At 37.0% G+C, this 18970-nt stretch overlaps 1 long non-coding RNA gene across 2 annotated transcripts in view; it reads right to left on the bottom strand.

Moving 5' to 3' along the window:
- LOC127483821 (uncharacterized) overlaps window positions 1–1524 on the bottom strand; it is a 55009-nt gene extending 53485 nt beyond the window's left edge. Inside the window, exon 1 of one of the 2 annotated variants that reach the window (XR_016217357.1) lies at window positions 967–1524. This is a non-coding gene — a long non-coding RNA (uncharacterized LOC127483821). The remainder of the gene's footprint in view (window positions 1–966) is intronic. The other variant, XR_016217356.1, reaches the window with a different exon arrangement.
- Window positions 1525–18970: the final 17446 nt, after the last annotated feature.

Genomic DNA, 18970 nt, shown 5'->3' with positions numbered 1-18970 from the left:
AAGCCATTGTAATCCATAAGTCGTACTTTGGAAAATTATATGCATTAAATAAAAGTTTAAAAAAAAATTTAAAGCTGAGAAGCTAATAATTCAAAAAAAAAAAAAAAAGAAAACATACAGAATATTTTAATTTTTCCCAGTGGTCAGCTTGAACACAATTTTCATGATCCTTACTTTTAAAATCTGTATAATATGTAGTGCAGTGAGTTAACTTTGAATTCCCATGTGATGTTTTCATAAGACAGACTGCTGAAACATTGGTCACCAAGTATAGATTTAGAAAATGAATAGTTTAGAAATGAATAGTTCTTCTTTTGTCTATATTTTTAATGCAAGATGAATTGATTACAGGTAGTCATTAGGTGTGTTCATGGGCTCTTCCATTTTACCAAATGTTCATGTATGACTAATTTCTATTACCTACCTCCCAAGGTTCTCTGTGAAATAATTACTTCAGTTAAAATTAAAATGGGTGAGTGTGTAAATACTAGAAATAATAATGGTAAAGAAAGAATGTACATGCAAAGTAATGGAAAACTTTTTTTTTAAGTAATAGTTTTGTTCTGAAAAAAACATCAAGTTTAAAAATATGAAAGATCACAGTGAACAAAAACTCAAGTAGTTTTTAAAAAATGTGACAGGAATTAATTTTATATGCTTTGGTGTCTTAATACGTTTAGACTGCTATTACAGAATACCATAGACTGGGTGGCTTGAATAACAAACACTTATTTTCTCCATTCCGGAAGCTGAGACATCTAAGATTAATTCCCCCCCCCCAAAAAAAAATTAATTCCCACAAAGACAGAAACACTAAACTGAGACAAGTAAACCAGATTTTTCTTGTCAGTGATGGAACAAATATAACATTTACACATGACTGGCTTTCCTACACAAATACATACACCTCACGTATAGGCCAAATGGCCCATGAATTAGATATGGAAGAGAAACATAAAGCAGTACCTTACAAGAGGGAAGGTCTGTCCGTATACAGGAAGGCAGGGGAGTGGAAATGTTCCATTCACAAGCAGCAGTTGGTGGGCCGAAAGAAAAGACGAGCACCAAGAAGACGGGCACAGCACCTTAAGGTGAGTTCCCGCGCAGAGAAGCCCTACTTTCCTCTTCCACTGCTTTTATAGCCCCGGCGCACAGGTCCCAGATGTAAGGTGCATTGTGGGAAGGTGGAATTTTTTTTTTTAAGATTTATTTATTCATTTGAAAGGCAGAGTTACAAAGAGGCGGAGGCAGAGAGAGGTCTCCCATCCACTGGTTCATTCCCCAGATGGCTGCAACAGCCAGAGCTGTGCCAATCTGAAGCCAGGAGCCAGGAGCTTCTTGCGGGTCTCCCATGCGGGCATAGGGCCCAAGGACTTAGGCTATCTTCTACTGCTTTTCCAGGCCATAGCAGAGAGCTGGATCGGAAGTGGAGCAACTGGGACTTCAACTGGCACTGCAGGCGGCAGCTTTACCTACTACACCACAGCGCCAGCCCCAGGTGGATGTTTTGATTAACAGGTAACAGGTTTCTTTCAGAGCGAGGAAACAGATGATCATGGCCCAGGCTGCTCCAGACCCCAGCACCTACAAGACAGATTTCTGTGCTAGTCCCATGGCAGAGTGAGGCCAGAAGTGGGCCTCTTCCACCTCTCTTCAGATCTCACATCGCTCAGACAATTGTCAGGCTGTTCAGTGGGGCTGGAGTTTTTGAACCCTCAGACATAGGTAGAATGTCTTTCACAAGCAGGCTATCAGCTGTGGCTAGAAAGCTTGTTTCCAAGCCAATCAACATACCTTATGTGAAACCCCTGTCCAATGGGCACCCCCAGTGAATAGATAGCAATGCCTTAAAAACACCCAGGGGGGCGGCACTGTGGCACCTTAAGTTAACCCTCCACCTGCAGTGCTGGCATCCCAGTTTCTTGTCTCCACTGCTCTTCTTCTGATCCAGCCATCTCAATGAACTGGGAAGGCAGTGGAGGATGGCCCACGTGCTTGGGCTCCTGCACCCACATGGGAGACCTGGAAGAAGCTTCTGGCTTCGCATCGGCCCAGCTCCTGCCTTTGTGGCCATTTGGAGAGAGAACCAGCAGATGGAAGATCTGTCTGTCTGTCTCCCGTTCTCTGTCTGTAACTCTACCCTTCAAATAAAAAAACAAACAAACAAACAAACAAAAAACCCACCCTGGACACTTCCTCAAAGCCAGTGAACCATTCTTACCATTCTTGCACTCCACCTGCTCTCTTCTTGGACCACATTCTGTCGCTTGCCAAGTATCTTTGCAAATCATTTGCCAGCTTTTTATTTCTATACTGTGTTGAGGAAAAGAACTCATGAAACTCAATCCTGCAGCTGCCCTTCCCTCTGCAACTGGTAAAATGAGACTAAGTAGGAGTTCCAGGATTCCTTTTAGTCCAGAAGCAAAGAGATTTCGTGAAATCAAACTATTGTCACAAAATCTATGAGAATATTTTTAGATTATAAATTATTGAAAAAGTGATAAAAAGATTTGTTTTTACTTGTGATATTGTTGAAGTTATTCTTCTTCTTATGATCCTATGTGATATCTTGATCTGTCCCTAATCCTTAACTTGGTGAATACAGTTGGTTTTTTTTCTTTTTAAATATTTCTTATTTATTTGAGAGGCAGAGTTACAGACAAAGAGAGGGAGAGACAGAGAGAGGTATTTGAACTGTTGGTTCACTCTCCAAATGGCCTCAAAAGCCAGAGCTGGGTCGGAAGTGGAGCAGCCTGGCCTTGAACTGCTGGGCATATGAAACACTGATAACGCAGTAGCGTATGGGTGCTACTATGCCACAGCACCAACCCTGGTGACTACAGTTTTACAAACTAAAATTAATCATTGTTTCAATTAGTGTACTTTCAGTAACTCCTTAAACTTTGGCAACTATTACTTTTCCTCAGTCTCCTTATTTTTCATAATAATGTCATTCACATAAGCACAATACAATTGAATTCTCTATACTGGGATAAAATTGAGAAACTTGGTTCTCTAATAATCAAGATCATACCTGGAGGGCTATGTTTGATAATAAATCAATCTAAATATAGGCTCTTCGTTAATGAAAGAGGATTCTACTTTATACGTTTTAGTCAATGACAAATCTTTCCAAGGAAACAGACTTGAAAGTTGCAGTTTCCAGGGTATTAATCTACCAAGTGTTAAGAGAGGTCATTGCCTGGCTGACCTGGGACTTTTGATAAACGCTGGACTCCAAAGAGAGGTAGCTACTTAAATCCATGAGAGATCTGGGGAAATATGGTGAGAGTTTCTTTCACTTGTTTTCTAGATTTGGACTGGAAGAACAAATTGTAGAAGAAAAAGCATACATTATGAGATTTTTAAATCAAATTTCTTGAAAGAAGCTAATTATCTTAGCCTCAGTAGTAGCTTGACACTGTGTGCTAAAGGAGGCGTATTTAGTTAATTAGCAACTCCTGCTATGCCAAGGTAATTAAGTGGAGCCACACATAAAAAGAACAACGTGTTTTGGACATCAAGAATGCTCTTCATTACTATCAAAATAAGGGTACTGTTAAAATTGTTTTATTCAAGTATTCTTCAATTATCAGGGAAAAGCAAACTTTTCCTTAAAGAGATATTTTAGCCTGTGCAGGAGATATGATCTCTGTCACAACTACTCAGTTCTACTATTTTTAAGTCCAAATGGCAATAGACTAAGAGGAAGTTAATGGATATACCTGTGTTATAGTAAAAACGTTTTGAAAACAGAATATTAACCAACATAAGTAGCTGGTTGGCCCTTAGTCTTGGGAAATGTGTTTATATTTACTTTGGTATTCCTGATAAGAAATCAATCATGTGGATTTATATTCTTAAATATGTTTCTGACTCTTATAAAAGAAATCCAGGCCAGCTAATCCTCTGCCTGCGGTGCCAGCATCCCAGGTTCTAGTCCCGGCCGGGGCGCCGGATTCTGTCCCGGTTGCTCCTCTTCCAGGCCAGCTCTCTGCTGTAACCCGGGAGTGCAGTGGAGGATGGCCCAAGTGCTTGGGCCCTGCACCCGCATGGGAGACCAGGAGAAGCACCTGGCTCCTGGCTTCGGATCAGTGCGGTGCACTGGCCACAGCGTGCTGGCTGCAGCGGCCATAAGGGGGTGAACCAACAGAAAAGGAAGACCTTTCTCTCTGTATTTCTCTCTCTGTCCACTCTGCCTGACAAAAATAAATAAATAAATAAAAGAAATCAAAGGTTATGATTACATTGCCTTATATAATATTGAACATATGTTATAATCTAGAAATCTCATTTATCATTCTTCTTTTAATTTCTTTTTGGTAGACTGTATAATCCTTGTTTGTCTAATTCTCATTTAGACTAGGCTATTTTACTGGCTCTATAAATAATGAATTTTTTTATTTTTATTTTATTTGGCACAAATTGTTTCAAAACTGAAAATTATTCCTAGATAAAAATATAAGTACTTGCATGCGAATGTGTTTTGGATCCTAATTCTTTTATCTTAAATATTGTGTGTTCTAAAATAGTAATTTTTCAAACCTTTTGGCTGACTTCACAAAAAGATCTAGGCACCGGCATTGTGGTTGCAGCAGGTTAGGCTGATGGTTGAAACACTGTCATCTCCTTTCTGAGTGCCTGTTTGAGTCCCTGTTTTGGCCATTTGAGGAGTGAACCAGCAGACAGAATTCTCTCCTTATCCCTCTCTATCTCCATTACTTTGCCTTTCAAATAAATAGCAAATAAATCTTTTTTAAAAAAATAATAGGCGGATACAATGATTTCTAAACCAAAGCAATCTCTCATCTCTGGAGGAGAATCAAATTTGATTTAAATAGCTGACATCAAAATGTTTGAAACAACAAGAGTTAGAGAATAATTACTTCATAATCCTTAATCCACTATAACATATGATAGTTATGTATGCTTTCCTGTGTTTAATCTTCGGTCTTAAAACGAGATTGCTTTCCCAACTATGTGAATAATGCTGTTGTTTTTTCCACACCATGATGGTGGAAACAGGTGTTCTTGGAGAAGAACTTCTGCAGGTCTGGAGGACCATTAATGCAGAAAGAGAGCTGTTCTAACTTTTTAAATTACTTTCACTCATGACAGAATTTGAGCTTTGGTGCACCCAATCTAAATTCCTTTAAGTCACTGAGGACACTGAAAGAAAGTTTCACTCAAAGTTAAATTTCTGCATTTCACCCTGAGCACAGGATTTCTGAGTGACAAGCTTATTTCTTTGTCTTTACTAGATAATGTTCTTCATGGTCCAAAAACCTATGATTGGATGATAATGCAATATATATTGGTGAAGTAAAATTTCATGGGCTGATAACCAAAACCAGAGATTTAGTCAAGTCACAATTCTGGAATCTGGACCATTGATTGGGAATTTCTTCCTTTTCATAAGAGAACTTGGTGTCCTGCCATCTCCCTAGCCCTTGGTGTAATGACTCCTTTCTAGGCCATTGTTCTGAAAAAGTAGAATGATGTAATCCCTGCTTTAAGGTGTTTTTTCCAGTTATTCCATTTCATGGTGAAAATAACAGAGGGGCAGTCATTTAGACTAGTGGTTAAAATGGGCAGTTAGAACATTTGCATTCCACACTGAAGTATGTGACTCAACTTCTAGCTTTAGTCTCTTGACAATGCAGACCTTGGGAAACAGCAATGAATAGATCAAGTAATTGGGATCCTGACACTAATGTGGGAGACCAGGATTGAGTTCCTAGCTCCTGATATCCCCCCAGACCCAGTTGTTGCAGATATTTTGGGAGTGAACCAACAGTTGGGAGATTCCTTTCTATCTGTCTTGCTGCCTCTCAAATAAATAAATTCTTAAAATATTTAGAATGCTGTCAAACTAAGGGTTATCAGATTCTTTTCCACATTGTGTCATTGGCTGCAGGCACAAACAACTTCCCTTCACTAGGTTACATTTGTTTCTATTTTTTGCCTTCAAATAGGCTATTATGAAGAAAATAGTATCCTTCTTGGAGCAATTTATTGAAAGGCACAAAAAATATTTGACATATTTCAAGATATTGGCATTTCTGTAAAGACTTTCCAAAGCTCAAGCCTCAGCAAACTAAACATCTGAGAACCAAGTGAATTTGTAGCAACATAGTAATATAAAAATTTTTTCTCACGCACAACAGATATTAGTATCTTTCTATCAAGAATAGAGAAAATCTTAATACTGAATTCTTTTTCAAGTTGACTTAATTCGCAGTTTAAATCTTAACAATTGTAATACTCCACTTCCAGGGAGCAATTTCAAAATTAGCACTCTTTAGCTCCACATTACTCAAAGTGACACAGGCAAAAAAATGTTAGATATCTGAAAATTCCAAATTATCAAACCATGTTAACAGAATCCTCTCTCACCTGTCTCTGTTGAAATGTTCCATTTTGTTGGCAGGTTTCTCAGTTTCTCTCATGTTACAAAATGGTCAGCACAAACACCCATTTCTGTACTTTGTGTCAGAGGAAATGATTCCAGAAAAGTCCCAGGTCTCTGCTTATTGTCTGATCTAATCAGCTTACCTACAGGTAGAATTCTCCGAATGGCAAGCTTGAACAACGCCCTACCAGCCGGATGAACTGAAAGTAGAGTGAGGATTATGCCACACACAAAAAAATCAAAGTTCTTTTACAAGAAAAAAGGTGGAAACATATGCAGTACAAAGAACAGATGCCTACAACTTGTTGAATCATGCTGAAAAACATGAAAATTTGATTTTTTGGTAGGTCATAGTAACTCCTAGTACATATATTTTGTAAATGTTAACAAACCCTCAATTTAATAATCTCTTAGAGTTTTAATGGGGTTATCATTTACAATATGTAGAATATTACTTTGTTTCTGAAATAAGAGAAAAATAATAATTTTATGATTCTTTTCATAGTTTTTGATAGTGAAAGCAATTATATCTTAAAATTGTGTCCATAACTGAAAAAAACTACACTTACTTAATATAGCTGTGATCTCTAGGGTGTTGTTTCTTCTGAAACTTATTTTTCTCCCCTGAACACCTTTAGAATGGAGATGGAAGTTTCAGCTTAAAGGTGCTATTGCATTTTTAGTTAATATTAGATTTTCTTCAACGGACGGATTTCTATACTTCTCTTTTCTAATGCTCTTAACATGTTAAAATGCATTATGCCATCCTTTTTAGAAAAACTTTTTATAGACGATAAACATACTATGTCATTTAGTACTCCTGAAACTATAAATGCCATTTTTTTTTTGACAGAGTTGGACAGAGAGAGAGAGAGAGAGAGAGAGAGAGAAAGGTCTTCCTTCTCTTGTTCACCCCCCAAATGGCTGCTACGGCCGGCACACTGAGCCAATCCAAAGCCAGGAGCCAGGTGCTTCCTCCTGGTCTCACATGTGGGTGCAGGGCCCAAGCAATTGGGTCATCCTCCACTGCCTTCCTGGGCCACAGCAGAGAGCTGGACAGGAAGAGGAGCAATCGGGACAGAATCCAGCGCCCCAACCGGGACTAGAACCCGGTGTGCTGGCGCCTCAGGTGAAGGATTAGCCAAGTGAGCTTTGGCACTGGCCTATAAATGCCATTTTAACATCTATATTCGACCTAAGCCATTTGTTCCAATACCGATGTAATCTTTTCAAATTTGTGTTAATATTCCTATGTACTTGATTTAATCCATAGAACTTCTTTGTTTTGCAATAAAATACTCTAAATTTTTAGAAATACCCATTATTAAAAAAAAAAAAACCTGCTCTCAGAAATCTAAAACCTTGGCTTTTGCCTAACAGTCCTTCCTCTGTTATTATAAACTTAAGGTTTGTATCCTCCATTCTGTCTTGGTGCTTGTCAGCTCTCAACAGTATCACAGGGAAGATCTTTCTTTCCTTCTTACTGAAATAGTTAATAACTTGAGCATTAACTCCTTTGAGCATTGATGTTCTTGTCTGCAATATGATTATAATTTATACTCCTCTCAGCAGAATTGTTGAGATTGAATATAATAACCTATATGGAGTTTTTAGTGCAACACCTGACACAAGGAGCTGCTTAACAGGTGAATGAAATAGATTTCATTCTGTAATGCCTCCATAGTGAATGGATTCGACAGTAAAAACCATTCTTCTAATACTAGCCATTCCTGGGTTTATAAAGTCTCACATTATGGATATCTCCCTGTACACAGATAATTCAAACTTTTATGTCTTCCTTCTAGATTCCTGCAACTGCTCATGCCTGTAAATGCTTATTTTGTTCTATAGGATAAAATATTCATTATTTAAAAAAAAAACAGTATTCCCTTCTATCTCCTATTTGAAAAACAGTATAGCATTTATGAAACCCTACAGTTACACTTTTTATTATTTTTCCATTTTTTCCCAAACTCTAGTTTCTGGGTCCTGCTTTGCATTTTTGTTTCTTCATATTCTGTATCTTTTTGTCATCTTTCTTAGGTCATTTTTCCATTTTTGTAAGGGCACAATCCATCACATGTGCTATTTTAGAGGCAGAAAGATATTCTGTTAATATTTTGATTTTTATCAATGTTGACACCTGTTACTTTGAGCTGAAGTATTCACCATCGCTAGTCTAGATCTGGATCACTATACTGTCCTCAGGCTCTTTCTCTGTATCTTTATATTTTCCCCTTATGAACTCTTTATCACATGTCCAGGACTAAAGGATTATAAAATTCCTGAATTTTTATTAAGAAACTGGAGGGGCTGGCATTTTGGCGCAGCAGATTAAGCCACATCCTCTAATGCCAGCATCCTATATGGGTGCTGGTTCGAGTCCCGACCACTCCACTTCTGATCCAGCTCCCTGCTGGAAAGGTAGTAGAAGATGATCCAAGTGATGGGGCCTCTGAACCCACATGGGAAACCTGGATGAAGTTCCTGGTTCCTAGCTTCAGCCCAGATATGCCCTAGGTATTGCAGCCATTTGGGGAGTGAACCAGGTGTTAGAAAACCTCTCTCTTTCTAATTCTGCCTTTCAAATAAATAAAATCTTTCAACTTTTTAAAAATCATAGCCTCCCAATTGCTACTGATCAAGCATCAATGTCATATATGAAACAGAAGGCCCTCTGCAATATTTTTTAAAAGATTTATTTATTTATTTGAAAGTTAGAGTTACACAGAGAGAAAAGGAGAGGCAGTGAGAGATGTCTTCCATCCCCTGATGCACTCCCCGGTTGGCCACAATAGCCGGAGCTGAACCAATCTGAAGCCAGGAGCCAGAAACTTCCTCTGGGTTTTCCATCACAAGTGCAGGGGCCCAAGGACTTGAGCCAGCTTCTACTGTTTTACTAGGCAATAGCAGAGAGCTGGATCAGAAGCAGAGCATCCAGCACTCGAACAGGAGCCCATGTGTGATGCAAGCACTGCAGGTGGTGGCTTTACCCACTGTGCCACAGCACTGGCCCTGACCCTGTGTAATATTGCTCTATTGCCAAATAGAAAACTGACATCCACATTTTGCTGATCTCTATCTCATTTTACCCGATATACTTGTTTGTTTATGAATGTGTGTTTATAGCCCTGGACAATAGAATGGCTGATGCCTTATTCTTTGGACTGTAACTTGATACATGAGGGGTCAGTGTGCACACTGGCATGAAAAGGATGAGCTAGGTCCATTGTATTTCTACTCAGAACTTGAAGATATTTTTTCAGATATACATAGAGAACTCAGCAGTGAAGTCATATAGCTTCTAGAGCGAGAAAGCCATCAGCTACACATCTACAGAGAAAATAATAAAGAAATCTACCAAAAGAGATGCAGGTTTGAAGCAAGATGTCCCCCATCATTAAGGACAAAGTGAGAGAGGCAGGGAGAGATGCAGACAGAGACACAACACCGGGGCATGACAAGTGTGGACTCCATCCCCACAGAATTTTTTCTACACTTTAAAAATAAGCCTGACCCTATCTCCTTAAATAGCTTTACCAGATTTATGCTTGTTTTTTCCAATGAAAAAGCTTTGACAACAGATGAACTATTCTTGTTCATCTTATATTTTTTCATTCTGACAAATTTTTCTTCCTTTATAAGATTCCTACTTTTAAGTCAAAACCTCACAACATTGTTGACTCTATGAATTCATTTTCTACCTTCTTAGGCCAAATTCATCTCTAATCTAACTATGATCAAAATCTGTATTTACCTATTTAATAGGCAGCATATCATATTTTAACTATTTAATCTCCTAAAATTTCCTGCCTGTGTTTCAGTTTATACATCTCTTAAGTTTGAATGCTAACAATATTTCCTCAGGAAACTGTAATTAGTGATAAATAATCTGACATATGTAAATCTGGAGATAAACATGGTATGCTTCTTGAAACTAAGTTTAACAGAAACAGATCAAACTGATTAAACTCCTCTTACTTTGGTCAGTTAGGTTAGTTCTATTTAATTCTGAAATATCTCTGGAATACTACAATGAATCTAGCTCCCCAAATTTTCTGTATCTTGCAGATGCTAACGAGAAATTATTTAAAGTTCAAATAGCACTAATGTCAAGAGTTGTGGGTATTAAAGCCAAGGAAATTCCATGTCTGATATGCCATAAACCTCTCTAACTGCTCTGTACATTAATTTCCATGTTCATTAGGAACACTTTTACTCTGAGTAGACATGGTGAGGGTATGATTAAAAGAAAAAAAATTTCTCAGTGGAAGCAGCTTTAAAGGGACTTTTACTTAAATATTCCTCAAGAAATGAATAGAAATTTGACATCAAGCAAGATGAGATTAAGAAAATGGCACAGAAATAAAACAGACCTGTGTTAAGAACGTTATCTCTCTTAGTATTTTTTGTTTGTTTGTTTTACTTAATACTTTTGGTTGAATACTGTAATCAATACACAATTCTTCTTAAGTGCTGAACCTTAACTGAAAAGTGATCGCTGTTAAATATAAGAGTGGGAATAAGAGAGGGAAGAGATGTGCAATTTGGGACATGCTCAAGCAGACTTACCTCAAACGGTAGAGTTAGAAACATACCAGGGGATTCCAATTCAATCCCATCAAGGTGGCATGTACCAATGCCATCTCACTAGTCCCAGTGATCAACTTCTGTTCACAATTGATCATAATGATAGGACTAAGAACCAAAGGGATCACATAAACAAGAATAGTGTCTGCAAATACTAGCTGATAGAATCAAAAAGGGAGAGAATGATCCAACATGGGAAGTGAGATACACAGCAGACCCATAGAATGGCAGATGTCCTAAATAGCACTCTGGCCTCAGAATCAGCCCTTAAGGCATGCTGATCCGGCTGAAAAGCCCATGAGAGTATTTCAGGCATGGAAAGCCAAGACACTCTGGCAAAACAAACAAACAAACAAAAACAAAAACAAACAAAAAAACAAACACCTAAATGAAAGATCTTTGTGAGTGAGATCCCAGTGGAAAGAACGGGTCTTCAAAGAAGGAGGTAGCTTTCTCTGAAGGGAGGAGAGAACTTCCACTTTGACCATGGCCTTGCTTAAATATGATCAGAGTCAGTGAACTCAGGGGGCTTCCATAGCCTTGGCAGCTCATGACAAGAGCCTAGGGTGATTACTGAGGCCATAAACAAGAGTGTCAATTTGTTAAGTCAACAACAGGAGTCACTGTGCACTTACTCCTCATGTAGGATCTTTGTCCTTAGTGTGCTGTACATTGAGATTTAATGCTATAACTAGTACTCAAACAGTATTTTTCACTTTATGTTTCTGTGTGGGAGAAAACTGTTGAAATCTTTACATAATGTATGCTAAACTGATCTTCTGTATATAAAGAGAATCGAAAATGAAACTTGATGTGCATGGAAGGGGAGAGGGAGTGGGAAAGGGGAGGGTTGTGGGTGGGAGGGACGTTATGGGGGGGAAGCCATTGTAATCCATAAGCTGTACTTTGGAAATTTATATTCATTAAATAAAAGTTAAAAAAAAAGAATAGTTCTTGGATGTCTATGCAACATGAAACAATAGTTTTCAGTAAAACTCACATTTCTAAAATAGAATAACAATTTTACTGTGTAAGTTAAAATGATACAACAAAGTAACACAAAGCGAGTGGTCTAAACAATGGAAATCTTTGTCTTATACTTTTGAAGACTCAAAGTCTGAAATCAAGAGTCATCAGGGTTTGTTCCTTCTGATGGCAGTGAAGAAAAACACTGTCATAGGCTACTCTTTTTGGCTTGTAACTGGCTATTTTCTGTGTCTCGTTAGGTCATTTCTTCATTACATCTGTCTATCTCTGACTCCTAATTTCCCCTTTCCATAAGGACAGCCATCATAGTTAGTGAGGGATCTACTCCAGTATAACATCATCTTAACTAATTTCATCTGAAATGTCCCTATTTCCAGATCCCCACGAGCTGAGGTTCTGGGGGTGAAGACTTAAGCACACAAATTTGGAAAGGACACATTCTATGCAGAATAGCTTGAAAATTTGCCACAATCTGTCATCTTTACAACAAAATCAGTTTTCAGGACTGGGTGGAAAGGATGGTGTCATGAGTAAGTGAATGGCAAAATCCCTTTATTTTACCTAGAAGTGCAATTACCAGAAATGTATTCAAAAGCTATTCATTTATGTAAAATGACTAACACATAACATTATTTATTACAGAACTTCTTAGGAAATAGAAAATCATGAAAAGTTATCAATAAGGAATTTATTAATAAGATATAGGGTTTTTTGATGTAATTGGATATTCAGTGTTTCTCTCCAAGATGAGAAAAATATGAATATTAGTGTGTGGAAAGGTGAAAATAAGAATCTGTATCTGTTTTTCATAGAAATGCAAAATTATTAAGAACAAAAGTAAATAACAATCATAATTACTAAAAGCAAATAGCAAAGCATGTATGAAGGGGATGAGACCTAGTTGTCTATGGGACATAGTGAGGAGGCAGAGTTTTCTGTGTACTTCATAAAGAATTTCACTTTCAAAATGTTTGAATGTAATAATTATTCAAAAACTCCTGTAAGAAAATATTTTTTGAAGAACACTCTTCCAAGAGTATCATTTATTATTTAATTTGAAGAATTATCTTCAAAAAAGAAAACTATTGGGCAATTATTTCCTTCTCAAAGTGGTTATATATTTCTCTTCATCTAAAATTAAATTTTTCAAAATGCTAAAATAGGTCAGTAAGTTTCTTTAAGGTGTGGGGATTTTTGAAAAGTATGTAAAATATATTGAGTAAATCAGTTATTTCCTTGGTTCACGTGAATCAGCTTCAACAGATGATAAATTGATTTTACTCTTCAAGAGACTAATACAGAAACATTGAGCTCTCTTGTCATACAATGTTAGCATGAAATTATGCCTGGTAAGATGTCCTCATTATCCTCTCCTTACCAATTTCTTTTATTTATCATATGTTATTAAACTACCCTAAATTCCTCAACTGAAGGATACCTGATCTTTTCTGATAAGTATAAATGCATATAATGGAAAATAAATAAATAACTGGTATTTCTTATTTTATCTTTCTTTGGAAATAACTGGAAACATTTTTAAACTTTTCTAAAAGTGTTAGAACATCTTGTACAATGATACAACTGTACAAGTTGTAAAAAATACAAGTGTAAAAAGTAAATTAAATAGATAATATTTCTATTCCAGCAATGCACATAATTTGTGCCAAGTCTGAAATCATATCCTTCTTCAAATTGTATACTTTTCAGAATACTGTGAACAAATGGAAAACCACTTCCTGTTTTTTTATACAATGCAGAATTGAAGTAGGTGTTTCTGGTTTCCAATAAAGGATTAAATATGTAAGTAATGTTTAAATATTGGCGTCTGTGTTAATTCAAAATTTATATTATTAGAAAATATAATTTCTGTTAACAATATTCAAAAGAATATCATATACCTAATGTACTCAATTATTTTTGAAACAAAACTTCAGAACTAAAGCCATATACAACAAATATTTTAACTTTTGCTACAAATTGAGTAGTCTTATCTTCAGATATTTCTTTTTTTTTTTTTTACTTTTTTTTAACTTTTATTTAACGAATATAAATTTCCAAAGTACGGCTTATGGATTACAATGGCTTCCCCCCCATAATGTCCCTCCCACCCGCAACCCTCCCCTTTCCCACTCCCTCTCCCCTTCCATTCACATGAGGATTCATTTTCGATTCTCTTTATATACAGAAGATCAGTTTAGCATACATTATGTAAAGATTTCAACAGTTTTCTCCCACACAGAAACATAAAGTGAAAAATAATAGATGATTTTTTAAATGATGATGAAATCAGATCAGACCTATTGTCATGTTTAATCCCAGTCAGAGTCAAGTTGGGAATTGATAATTTCTTCTTCTTCTTTTTTTTTTTTTCACAGAAGATCAGTTTAGTATGCATTAAGTAAATATTTCAACAGTTTGCACCCCTATAGAAACACAAAGTGAAATATACTGTTTGAGTACTCGTTATAGCATTAAATCTCAATGTACAGCACATTAAGGACAGAGATCCTACATGAGGAGTAAGTGCACAGTGACTCCTGTTGTTGACTTTACAAATTGACACTCCTGTCTATGGCATCAGTAATCTCCCTATGCTCCAGTCATGAGTTTCCAAGGCTATGGTAGCCTTTTGAGTTCTCCGACTCTTATCTTGTTTAGACAAGGTCATAGTCAAAGTGGAGGTTCTCTCCTCCCTTCAGAGAAAGGTACCTCCTTCTTTGAAGACCTGTTCTTTCCACTGGGATCTCACTCACAGAGATCTTTCATTTAGGTGTTTGTTTTTTTTTTTTGTTTTTTTTTTTTGTTTTTTTTTTTTTGTTTTTGTTTTTGTTTTTGTTTTTTTTTTGCCAGAGTGTCTTGGCTTTCCATGCTTGAAATACTCTCATGGGCTTTTCAGCCCGATCAGAATGCCTGTAGGGCTGATTCTGAGGCCAGAGTGCTGTTTAGGACATCCGCCATTCTATGAGTCTGCTGAGTATCTGGCTTCCCATGTTGGATCACTCTCCCCTTATTTATTTATTTATTCTATCGATTAGTATTAGTAGGTACTAGATTTGTTTATGTGATCCCTTTGGTTCTTAGTCCTATCATTACGATCAGTTGTGAACTGAAATTGATCACTTGGACTAGTGAGATGGCATTGGTACATGCCACCTTGATGGGATTCATCTTCAGATATTTCTAAGTCAGTTTCTTACAGTTCCAAATCAACCAGTTATCAATTCCATAATATTTAGTGATTTTTCAAATCATGATCAATCATGATCATCTAGAACTATTTACTTCATAATAATAAAAGTGTATTGTTATCTGTGATGACACTGAACAAGTACATAAAATTCATTTTATTGCTCTGTTCCTTTATGTGTCTTTTATCCTTACATGGAAACTTAGTCGACAAAAAAGCACTATTGCTACATATCTTCTAAAACTGTTATCTGATTAACATCTCATATTTAATTATACTTTTTTTTTCTTTTTACATAGTCATGTGTAGTGGCTTCGTTCTAATTATCACATGTGTATGGATAATATATTGCAACTTTTACTTGATTAAATTTTCACACTTACTAAAGAAACTGAGTATTTAAATCTTTCTATACTTGAAACACATGCAGAAGGAACAATTAGAAGGGATTCGTGAAATTCATCTTTCAGAGAATTTAGCCATCGTATAAACTTCTAATTACATAGCTATAATCTTACATTTTCTATTTTAAATATTTGATAAAATAAGTAAACATGAGAGTCCCAATTAACATGGGAATAACATATATATTGTAAAAGTAATGAATTTTTAATATTTTTCATCATAAGAAATGAATGAGTTCTTTATTTACATTGAGACATTATGGTAAGCATGAGACAAACAGAACCATTTTGGTCTACAGCTGATATATCCATATGCAATAGAGGACAAGCCTCTATCAAAAGGAAATTGCGGCGCCAGCGCTGTGGCGCAGCAGGTTAACATCCTGGCCTGAAGCATGGGTATTGCATATAGGCACCGGTTCAAAACCCAGATCCTCCACTTCCAATCCAGCTTTCTACTATGGCCTGGGAAAGCAGTACAAGATGGCCCAACTCGTTGCGCCCCTGCACCCACGTGGGAGATCTGGAAGAAGCTCCAGGTTTCTGGCTTCGGATCAATGCAGCTCCGGCCATTGCAGCCAGTTGGGGAGTGAACCATCGAGTGGAAAACCTCTCTCTCTGCCTTTCCTCTCTCTGTGTAACTCTTTCAAATAAATAAATAAATCTTAAAAAAAAAAAAAAAAGATCGTCAGGGCCAGCACTGTGGTGTAGCAGGTAAAGTCGTCGTCTGCAGTGCAGACATCCTATGTGGGAGCCAGTTTGAGTCCTGGCTACATCTATTCTAATCCAGCTTTCTGCTTTGGCCTGGGGAAGGAGTGGAAGATGGCCCAAGTCCTTGGGCCCCGTGGCCACATGGCCCAGAAGAAGCTCCAAGCTCCTGATTTTGGATAGGTCCAGTTCTGGCTGTTGTGGCCATTTGGAGAGTGAACCAGTGGATGAAGACTTCTCTCGCTATGTCTAACTCTGCCTCTCTCTAACTTTGTCTTTCAAATAAATAAATAAACTTTTTTTTAAAAGGAAATAGCCTATAAAGCCAGTGAATTCTTCATCAATCTCATTCATCTATACGTATGTCTTGTTTACTTATATTTCAGTCAATCACAGATTCAGACAGAAATTAAACTGACAATTATATAACATTTCTACTTTAAGATGATGCTAAGAATTAGCTCATCTACTCACATTTTTATGTCTAGTTCATTTTATAAAAAAATTAGTAACAAACACCTCAATAAATAATCTTACTGCCAAGATTATATTTCTATAGAGAGGGCTTTATAGAGTACTAGAATTCAGATTTCCTAAGTTAACCATACAGATACTATAAAAATGAGAAACACTGTAAATTAAGGCTGGACACCTCACAAATATGCCTGTATCTTGACAAAAAGAATATATGTGCTGAAATGTAATTTTGCAATTATTCTGGAACTAAAAAGGAGTGTCCTAGAATTTGCTAGGGAAATGTTAATATATCTGTTCATTAATAATTAGCAAGTTAGGGAAATTTCTATTTCTAGAACATAGTTTTATGTCTCAACAACAAGGATAGTGAATATTTCTTATACAAAGTTACTTTCAAGGAAAACAGGAGTTAGGACAATCAGAAGTTCAAGATTTCATGTTTAAATCCACCCCACCCCCCCAACACATGCTTCATCAGAAGAGAATCATTTGTCTTGAAAGACGTAACCCATAAAGTCTACAGTATGAGGGAAAAATGAAGCCATTAGATTTTTAGAATTTAAGTTTATAGTTGAAGTTTCAATAACACTACCAGTACTGAATAGGCCCCAAGTGTCATACTGAAAAGTCAGCAATGACTAATTCCTTGTGGTAAGAAACAGATGGGTTTATTATACTGAGGTATCGAAAGAGAAAGCTGTTAGCAGAGAATGTGTCTACATTCTTGACACCATTGCAAGAAAGAAATTTTGGATGCATCTGGGTTGAGTGACACAATCAAGCAGAATTTATTGCGAATGAAAGCACTTTCTCAAGATAGGAAGAGTGGACAGGCTTGGGGGAAAAAAGTATTTGCACTGAGTTCTGAGGCTTTTTTCCCTTTATTTTAACTTATAGTGAGGTGATAGAGTATTCATGAGAAAGGGAAGATAATTCTAGGAGTAAAGGAGGTGTTACTGGAATAGGAGTGTCACCCATTCTCTTAACAAAGTCATTTTTATTGGTAATCACAATTTCACAGGTGGGTCATAAAGCCACTGCAATGATTATTTAACTGGCAATGAGTCTGCCTTTTCTGGGGGCATTTGTCAACCTGCTGGTATTTCAGTTAAGATATGGAAAGTTCTTGCAATTTTCCAGGACTCCTCTCATTACGAACTTTTACAATTTTCTCTGAATCTCTGGGGTGCATTGATTGGTAAAATTGTTACCAAGCAAGTCCTTTCTTTATGAATGTTGGGATAAAACAAGAATTTCCAATATCAGAGCCTTTAAGAAGAGTGCTCCTGCTCTGTAAAAAGAGGGGAGCATGCAAACCCTCACCTAGGGTAGCAATAACCCTCAGACAGGCATGCCCATCAGAGTCCCTGAAGGATCCAGCTCCTAGACAGCTCAAGGGAAGTACCAGTCCTGAGTTGTGTTGATCCTCATTACTGCAGCCTTGGGTCCCTAGGCACCTGTCATCTTGATTATGTCCAATTAATAAATATGAAATGCCAGCATGGATCTCTCATGGCCTGCTATGCATGTGGTTTCAGACTCAGATTTGATCCCATCACACATTTTCCCTCAGAACCATTGGAAGATTCGGGAGGAGAGTTTTACCAAAGAAAGAGATCTTAGAGATCTGAAATCAAGTTCGCTAAAGGGAAAATCTGAGGTATCAGCTGCAATGTCAGTTCAGACCAGGTGTGTCTGAAGATTATGCCCCAATGGGATTAACAAGAATGTATAGTGTGATATTTCAGGATATTGTAAATAAGATAGAAACAAAGAGCAAATTATTCTGCTTCAGATAATTTGTGCTTTCAACAAATTGGTGAGTCCCATTGTGGCAGATACAAGAATATAGTTTATTTTAATGGAATCAGCAGGACAGTTGTCATAAAAATAAACAGAAATTTGTACCACAAGGGTGGAGGGTTGAAAAGTATTAATGTTGGTGGAGGTGATATCGGAATATGGGGTGCCAATTATATTACGATGTGCTTATTAATTAATTCCCAATATTAATGAGCCTGTGTGGGTTCTTGCTTAATATTCAGAGAATAATTCTGGCACAAATGAACAAGGCAGAATGATAAGTTTTTAAGCTTTTTATTCAGTGAGAAATATGCATAGGAGAGTGAGGGCATTAGTCTAATCTAAGGAGAAGGGAAAGTCTGGAAATTAGGTTAGAGTCGATACCAAGCAGAAAGCAGGCCA

Source organism: Oryctolagus cuniculus, chromosome 12 (genome assembly GCF_051225735.1).
Source record: "Oryctolagus cuniculus isolate XC-2025 breed Fujian yellow rabbit chromosome 12, ASM5122573v1, whole genome shotgun sequence".
In the NCBI taxonomy this organism is placed as follows: domain Eukaryota; kingdom Metazoa; phylum Chordata; class Mammalia; order Lagomorpha; family Leporidae; genus Oryctolagus; species Oryctolagus cuniculus.
This window is presented reverse-complemented; position numbering and strand designations above follow the sequence as displayed.